Source organism: Neoarius graeffei, chromosome 10, assembly GCF_027579695.1.
Source record: "Neoarius graeffei isolate fNeoGra1 chromosome 10, fNeoGra1.pri, whole genome shotgun sequence".
Lineage (NCBI taxonomy): Eukaryota > Metazoa > Chordata > Actinopteri > Siluriformes > Ariidae > Neoarius > Neoarius graeffei.
In genome coordinates this window covers 52,582,636-52,589,615 of record NC_083578.1, presented here as the reverse complement: position 1 = coordinate 52,589,615, position 6,980 = coordinate 52,582,636, and the positions used below count along the sequence as shown (strand labels likewise).

The following is a 6,980-nucleotide window of genomic DNA, read 5'->3' as shown; positions in this document are numbered from 1 at the left end:
GATCAGAGAGGTCTTTAACAAACTGCGTCAGATAATCAAACACATTGGAGGGTTTTCCAGGGCCACAAAAGATGCCAACTAAAAACGGTGTTCTGGTGTAATCGCAATCAATCAGTACCAAAATAGGCCAAAACTGAAGCCTGGTGCTTTTGAAAATAGGGAGACCATCGATGTTAAATTGAACTCTTATTGTTTGAATAACATCTGGTAAATGGATGGTGCTTAATTTGGACAAAATTCCCTTTGCCAAGCCAAAATGGAAGTATTCCCCATTACCTACGGTCTGTAATGGTACTGCAGGCTTAGTGCCCAATAAGGTCCTAGCATCCTTGAGCAGTTCAGGGTGGCTTGTTCTCAAAATGGTCAACAGAGCAGTAACGGCAATCAAAGGCACAGAGAATGATGCAGCCCAGTGTTTTAATTTTTGGTGAAGCCCTGACTCTTCAAAAGAGTCACCATCAATGACTGTCACTGTCACCCTCTGAAGACATGCTACTGCTGTCAGACTCTGCATCACTGCACCCTCCCAATTCAACAGAATCCCCACCATCCTCATCTAAACCCATTGATGATGCAGGCCTGGGTGATGCAATTGAAGGAGAGACTTGAGCAGCAGGATTACCCAGAGCTGACTCAAAATCGGACAGAATCTGCCTTTCTGACATTTCAGTAGCTGTCACAACACGTCTTCTTTTTGACCAATAAGAAGCCATGTTCTCTCCCCTAAAGAAATAAATGTCTGCAGTACCTTTTGAGGGAATGACGGGGTAGTGGTCTTCAGGTTCCATTGAGGTAAACATGGGGGGAACAAAGACAACAACATTTACGTCATTACATTTGAAATAACCTTACACACACACACACACACACACACAGTTCAAACAATTGTTTTATAGAAAGTTCTGTTTTAATACCAACAATGTTTTAACAATGTCTGGAGTCATGTTCTAATGGCTGCGACCCATACTGCCCTACAAAGCCAAAAGACCTTAATATCACTTAAGGTCAACATGAGTTATTGCCATTTTTGGAACAGAGGACATCAGTTGTATCATGTGATGAATTATTTCGAGTCATTTCTGTTTTTTTCTGGTAACAATAAGATGTCGTTTTTACCGTAACTTCCAAAAGCAAAGGGAAAACCAAGGCAGAAGCCTGTAATGAGTCTGATGAGTTAAGGTCTTTTGGCTTTGTAGGGCAGTATAGGCCTACAACGTTACAAAGCCCAGCCCCCTCAAGCCGGGTATAGAGCTACCGGTTATAACCACGGCCTATATACTCGATTAAAATGCTTTGTTTTCACTCCATCAAGACCACTACTTTGACTAGTTTTCGACTAAACAATGCATCTGCATGTTTATTGTATTAGTTGAGGGAATATAAGCAATTTCGTTCGTGGTACCTCAAACAAAGTGGTCACTACAGAAGCGTTGGTAGCCTGGATAATCTTTAAAGTTCATGGCCGCGAGGCGCGACCCATGGCTACACAAAAGAACAGGTCAGCTCAAAACGACATGCCACCTAGGCCTACATGCTCGATTTAAATGCTAAGTTTTCACTCCAACGCTAAGTTTTCACTCCAACAAGACAAGTACTTCGACTCGTTTTTCGATTGAATAATGCATCTGCATTGTTGTTGTTTCAAATGGATACTAGTTGAGGGAAATTTCTCCAACACGTGATATGACTGAAGTTCATCATAACTTCTTAAACTGCTTGAAATTGTATTCGAAATTCCCTTTATTAATAGTGACTGAATAATGGTACGTACCAGATGTCCAGGGATGAATGAAAATGTAGCGTGGTCCAGTGTTTTTCTCAATGTTGTTTCAATGGTCCAAGCATAACAGCAGGCCGATCCACAAGAGAGTCGCGATCCAACCGAGTGGTGTGGGAGTTTCACATGCACCCAGGTATATAACGAAAATGACGTCATCCAGTAAACAGCAGTGGTAATCGCACTGCATTATGGGACAGCGTGGGACATCCAACGACATGTTGAAAACTGGCCGGCAAAAGTGACGATGGTTCAACATCGTATATTCGACCTTCTCTGACGGTCGACAGATCAACCTTTACCCACGGTGATTCAACGGTGATAAATCGACTTTCTCTGACGGTGGAGAAATTGACGTTTCACGGCACCGTTTCAGCGTTGATTTTCTGACTTACGACGGAAACCGACCATTCTGACCAAGAATCAGCGCCGTTTCAACGTCCCTCTGCTATCTGGGTGTTGCCCAATCTCAATAGAAAAGAGTCAAAATGCAATTACCCAGCAACATTGCTCGGCAACATTGCCCAAAAAGTTGCCCCGTGTATCATCACCATTAAGGTGTATGAATAATTAGATGCAGTTTGGTAAGTGATAAATTTGAATTATCTAGTTTTAAACGATTCTTCAATTGATTCTTTAAATGATTCACTTGATTCACTGAATGATTCACTGAGTGATTCACCGAATGACTCACTGGATGATTCATTTGAATGATTCACTTCTATCAATTCAATGAGACTGATTCTATGGTATGATTCAATTCAAATGAGTCAAAATTAAACGATTCAATAGGATTGATTCATTTTAACTATTAACCTTCAAATTTAATGAGACTGATTTCATGTAATTATTAAAGATTGATCACTTATCCAATCTTGAATACACAGAATCATTAATTACACCTACACATATCACTGGTCATATAAACCTATGTAAACAGGAAAAACGTGGAAGAGTTTGGTCGCATCTAACTACAGCCCCAAAAAATACCATTGGCCATGCTGAGCCTAGCTACATTGCTAACAGGAGTGACAGCGCGTCTGACTGACTGGGAGGTCGCGCAAAGCTCAGAGAGGTACGGAGCAGCTCTTCTCAATTCAGATAAGAGCATATTTCATTATGGAAGTACAGTGGACTGTTCCTTTAATGCTCTCCTGAGTTTTGGTGAGCAGCCTTCTCTTGTCAGGTTTTTAGTGGTGCCATATTCTTTCCATTTTGCTATAATGGATTTAATGGTGCTCCCTGGGATATTCAAAGTTTGGGATATTTTTTATAACCCAATGCTGATCCATACTTCTTCACAACTTTGTCTCTGACATGTTTGGAGTGCTCCTTAGTTCTCATGTTGCTTGCTTAGTAGTGTAGCAGAGTCAGGGTCATTCCAGAACAGGTTGATTTATACAGACATGTGACAGATCATGTGACACTTTGATTGCACAGAGGTGGAGCTTAATCAACTAATTATGTGACTTATGAAGTGAATTGGTTGGACCAGCTCTTATTTGGGTGTTTCATATGATAGGTGTGAATACCTATGCACACTCCAGATTTTAATTTTTAATCTTAATCATTGTTTGTGTCATAATAAAACAATTATTTGTACCTTTAAATTGGTAGGCATGTTGTTATGATTCGCCACCAGAGGGCATAAATGGCCCCCATTTGTTAGGTGAAGTGGCATGGGAGCTAGGAGAGTTAACAGGTGTTCTGAAATTTCTTCCTACCTATAATTTCTTCCTACCCGTAGCGGAAATTTATAGCTGTATCTGAAATTTCTTCCTACCTATAATTTCTTCCTACCTGTAGCGGAAATTTATAGCTGTATCTGATATTTTGTCCTACCTTGTGAAAATATCCTACCAGCACATATATCTTCTTCCCTCTGTGTTCAGGGTGGTAGCAAATTATTATAGACATCAAACCCCTATAAATATCTGCTTCCCTCCATCTTTTAGGTGGTAGCACATTATTATAGATATCAAATCCCCATAAATATCTGCTTCCTCTGTGTTCAGGGTGGTAGCAAATTATTATAGACATCAAACCCCTATAAATATCTGCTTCCCTCCATCTTTTAGGTGGTAGCACATTATTATAGATATCAAATCCCCATAAATATCTGCTTCCTCTGTGTTGAGGGTGGTAGCAAATTATTATAGACATATAACCCCTATAAATATCTGCTTCCCTCCATCTTTTAGGTGGTAGCACATTATTATAGATATCAAATCCCCATAAATATCTGCTTCCTCTGTGTTCAGGGTGGTAGCAAATTATTATAGACATCAAACCCCTATAAATATCTGCTTCCCTCCATCTTTTAGGTGGTAGCACATTATTATAGATATCAAATCCCCATAAATATCTGCTTCCTCTGTGTTCAGGGTGGTAGCAAATTATTATAGACATATAACCCCTATAAATATCTGCTTCCCTCCATCTTTTAGGTGGTAGCACATTATTATAGATATCAAATCCCCATAAATATCTGCTTCCTCTGTGTTCAGGGTGGTAGCAAATTATTACAGACATATAACCCCTATAAATATCTCCTTCCCTCCATCTTTTAGGTGGTAGCACATTATTATAGATATCAAATCCCCATAAATATCTGCTTCCTCTGTGTTCAGGGTGGTAGCAAATTATTACAGTACAGTGAATATGGTCCAACAACTACTTCAACTTTGCCGCGGTCTTTAGCCGCCCAGAGTTCCTTCATTAAAACAAATACAAAGAAAAAGTGTGGCAAAATATATTTATTAACTTTATGAAAACGTGAATAAATCTTGCAACTTCTGCAGCTGATTTGGACTTGAGTGGAAAAGCTTCCACCCACTTGGAAAAAAAATCAGTAGCTGTCAAAATGTATTGAAAGCCATTGACAGTTTTGGGAAGTGGTCCAGTAAGGTCGATCCCAATCAAATCCCACACGCCAGAGACCTAAAAAAAAGTAATATAAAGATAACCATAACACTAAACTGTTCACCTCCCATAAGGACATAGGGAGAATGTGATTTCACACTATTGTTACCTACTGTATAGTTTTGCACGAGTATTAATATGTATTTACCTTTATCGGCTGCAACTCCCCCACTGCAGTCAGTGGTTTTCCAACCTTTTGGCATCTGTCACATTCTAAGATCTTGAAAATATATAAACTACATTATTAACATTATTTGTGTGTGACAGTCAGTTTATATTAAACAAACAAACAAAAAAAACATTAAAAAAAACATACCCAATTTTTTATGTATACAGACATCCCGGTCCAGTAGAACCTGGAAGAGATTGCTGCCCATGTTTTAAGGATGCCAGTATGACCTCCCATGGGGGAGGAATGGAACTCCATGAAAAGTCTCCTGGCTTCCTCCCTCTTTTTCACCACCTTCTTACTACCAAACCAGAGATCTTTTTCTGTTAATGATACATTACTTTAATAATGCGTTATCGCCACATACAGTATTCTAAATAACATGCATCATAGACTTGTGATACTAACCCCTTACTCTGAATTTGGAGGCATATCTCCTCAGGTTTTGCCTCTGACTTTTTCCATACCCCGAGGGGTATGTGCCTTCTGTCAGGAGGGCATGCACCTGATCCCATTTACTTTCCATGTCTGTACAGTAATGTTAAAATGACTGTAGGTCAATACACTCTCAAAAGAGATGTGTTAAAAACAACACATATTTAACACATCAGCGTGTTTATATAAGGACAACACAGTTTGTGTTAATAAATGTGTTGAACTCTATAACAGTAACTGTGTTGAACTATTTAACACACTAGTGTGTTAAAACAACACAGTTTGTGTTTTATTAAATAAATAATTAAATAAATTAAATATTAAATAAATAAAACACAAACTGTGTTGTTTTAACACACTAGTGTGTTAAATAGTTCAACACAGTTACTGTGTTATAGAGTTCAACACATCGAACTGCATGCTCTCAGAAACAATCATATCATGTATCATAAAAACGTACATCGTCTTGTAAACTAGCTTAGGCTACACAGCGAGATAATGTATTGTAAAGATGTATTTCGTCTCGCAAACTGCAAAGTCTGGGCTAATTTCGTAGGCGCATGAGCAATTTGTATGACTACATGAAAATGACAATGCTTCGCAGTATTAGCTATTCAAACTGCATTCAAACACATATCATGCACGTGGCAAGTTGAACTATTTGACTGTCAAACATATGCATTGAATACTGGTCATAGAAGGTATTAAAAATACAAGAAACTAACCTTGTGTAATACAGTAGCAGAAAATTATGGCCCTGTGAATTCGCCGTTGTACGCATGCGCAGTTAACTCGGGTAGGACGTTTTCATGGGTAGGATGAAATTTCAGAACACCGGGCCTTAAGGCGCGCAGGACTGACACCGTTCTGTGCAAGCGCAACACAATCGCACTAGAAAGCATGTTCAAGCTGCCAGTGTACCTGCGGTCTTTTTTAGTTGCAAATTACAAGTATTTCCTCGTGTGTTAATAATTCGCCACGTCCAAACAAGCAAAACTTTCCTCCTTTTTTCGACATGAAGAGAGGTAAGCAATTTATTATATATTTTTTCCATCAAAGTTGCATTTTGCGACTTCGAAACTAAGTTTTAGTGCCGTTTCTAGAACACAACATCAAGAAAACGTGGAAGAAACAGCAATAATGGAAGAACCGGTTTCTAAGCTACTTAAAACTAGAAATGGTAATTATTTTTTGTTACATAATGCACTTAGGTTGCCAGTGAGTGTGTAAAATCCCCCCTCTCACCCCAGAAAAATCCTAGCTATGCCCCAGATTTACATGAGAAATTTGGTATTCATTGATGTGTTTAAATTTACAGACAATACGAACTAATGTAAACAATGGCTTCAACTCGCATATGAATTGGAAATGTTTAGTTCACTTTAGCTTATGCAAACGCACAACTCTACTAAAAGATTGATAAACGAGGCTCAATGTCCCCAACATTGAAACCTGAAAGCTTTAGAAACTCTAACAGACCTTTACTTTTTAACAGTACGGTTTTGGGATTTTGCTGACTTTACCTTCAACTGTCTGATTTTTTTCAAAGTAATTAACTGTGTAGCCAGGAAAATCACCGTGTTTTCTAAATGCACTCCTGAAAATTACTCATTAACTAGGGGAATTAAATTTGATATTTTTGACATGTTAATCATTCATATACATGAAAGAAAAAGG

The 6,980-nt window shown here is 38.6% G+C and overlaps 1 long non-coding RNA gene across 1 annotated transcript; it reads right to left on the bottom strand.

Moving 5' to 3' along the window:
* Positions 1 to 4,385: 4,385 nt before the first annotated feature.
* LOC132892524 (uncharacterized) lies at positions 4,386 to 5,455 on the bottom strand. The gene is made up of 3 exons (XR_009655453.1): positions 5,016 to 5,455; positions 4,848 to 4,919; positions 4,386 to 4,717 (listed from the first exon to the last, which is right to left on the bottom strand). It is a non-coding gene; the product is annotated as an uncharacterized LOC132892524 (long non-coding RNA).
* Between the last annotated feature and the right edge of the window lie 1,525 nt (positions 5,456 to 6,980).